Source organism: Panthera pardus, unplaced genomic scaffold (genome assembly GCF_024362965.1).
Source record: "Panthera pardus isolate Hobbes unplaced genomic scaffold, ASM2436296v1 HiC_scaffold_18, whole genome shotgun sequence".
Classification (NCBI taxonomy): domain Eukaryota; kingdom Metazoa; phylum Chordata; class Mammalia; order Carnivora; family Felidae; genus Panthera; species Panthera pardus.
The window spans coordinates 17549929-17552269 of NW_026526743.1; positions in this window are offsets into that span (position 1 = coordinate 17549929).

The following is a 2341-nucleotide window of genomic DNA, read 5'->3' on the forward strand; positions in this document are numbered from 1 at the left end:
TCAACTCTTAAGAACCACATGCCTCCTCTTACTCCTTGAATCTCACATTCTGGCTTTCATTCTAACTAAACAACTTTATCTGATAGTTCATTGAGAAAATATAATTAATCAGATAAGAACATTTTTTATTTTCCCCACCACCAAATTTTCAGATCTGCTTGCACCGATGCTTTTATTCTCTCTTCCCTCCTGTTCAGCTAAAGTAAGCCAGTTCCTATCAACCACTAATTCGGTCATCTATGCAAGTTTGTCTTCTAATTTCAGATACTTTTGTCCTGAAGTTATCTTACTGGGTCATTTTCATCAGTTTACAAATATACACTATATATTCTATCTTTAGTAACAAACCAATAATCCCTTTCTTAATCTCAAATCTGCCTCAAGCTGGACTCTGGGCTTCCAGCAAGACATTTTGAGTGGTCTATACTTGCTGTCACCTCTTCCTATCTTTGTTCACTGAGTCTAATTTGAGCATTTATTATGTATAGATTACTAAGATTTCCTTTAATGTCAATTATTACTTAATCACAACTGTAGAAGATGATGCACCAGACATAAGGCAACTGAGGCACAACTGTTACAAAACTTGCAGAAAGCCTCAAAAAAGTGGCAGGACCAGATTTTAAAATTAGGCAGATAGCAGAGCCATACTCTTGCCAATTTATCCTATGCTGCTCCAGTCTGGTTTAGGACCCAAGCAGTCAACCAGAAAGGCTTTTCAAAAGGTCTACAATGACCTACATATTGCCAAATCTAAAGGACATTGTGCTCGTCCTATTCACTTTTGTAGAAGCAATCAACAGAATGACTATATTCACACACTTCGACATCTTGGCTTCTGAGACACCAAACTCTAGACTAGATATCCTTTTTTTTAAAAAAATGTTTATTTTGATAGGGGCGCCTGGGTGGCTCAGTCGGTTAAGCGGCCGACTTCAGCTCAGGTCATGATCTCACGGTCCATGAGTTCAAGCCCCACGTCGGGCTCTGTGCTGACAGCTCAGAGCCTGGAGCCTGTTTCAGATTCTGTGTCTCCCTCTCTCTGACCCTCCCCCGTTCATGCTCTCTGTCTCAAAAATAAATAAACGTTAAAAAAAAAATTAAAATATTTATTTTGATAGAGGGATAGAGAGCATGAGTGGGGGGAGGGACAAACAGAGAAAATCACAAGCAGGCTCCACACTGCCAGCATGGAGCCTGATGCGGGACTAGAACCCATGAATCAGATCATGACCTGAGCTGAAACCAAGTCGGACGCTTAACCAACTGAGCCACCCAGGCATCCTGATATTTGCCTTTCTCATCAGTATAGCAGATTGGCTACTTTTCATTCCTCTCCATGCCTTCTAAACGTTGGAGTGCCAAATCTGCAAACTAAGCTTGTTTTCTCTAAACATATGCTTTCCCCGAGTAATCTTATCCTACACTATCATTAATACTATCTGAAGGCTTAGGGTTCCAAAGTGAGTTGTCACCTCTGATTTCCCCTTAGTGGTGTCAAGCAAGCTTTTCAAATCTAACATACCCCAAGTGAAAGTTCGGGAAGTTGAATGGTTTTTTTAAAAATAGAACAATCAGGGACACCTACATGGTTTAGCTGGTTAAGTGTCTGACTTCAGCTCAGGTCATGGTCTTCTGGTTTGGGACTTTGAGCCCTGCAGCAGGGGCTCTGCACTGACGGCACAGAGCCTGCTTCTGATGCTCTCTGCCCCTCCTCCACTCATGTTTTCTCTCTTAAAAAAATAAACATAAAAAATGGAACAATCAAAAACAATTTTTTAAATTATTTTTTAAAGTAAGCCCTACACCCTACACGGGGCTTAAACTCACAATCCTGAGATCAAGAATTGCATGACCTACTGACTGAGCCAGCCAGGTGCCCCAAAAAACTTTACATATATTTTTACATTTATTCGTTTTGAGAGAGAGAGAGAGAGAGGGAGAGAGAGAGAGAGAGAGAGAGAGAGAGAGAGAGAGAGAGAAAGAATCCCAAGCAGGCTCCACAGTCAGTGCAGAGCCTGATCTGGGCCTTGATCTCAGGAACAGTGAGATCATGACTGGAGTCGAAATCAAGAGTCGGACACTTAACCGACTGAACCACTCAGGCATCCCCAAAACCTTAAATTTTGATGCATATGCTGTTCTTCTGGAAATGTACAGGACAGGAAAACTGATATTCTAAGATCAGCTTACCTGAAAAAGACATGTTATAAAAAGTATGTGCATGTACCCTTAACTAAAAGTTCTTAAAAATTTCTAAGCTCAAATGATGTTGTAAAATGTCAGAAATGTACAGACAGACCATACAGTGTACGCCATTAACATGTAAAAACAAAGCAGA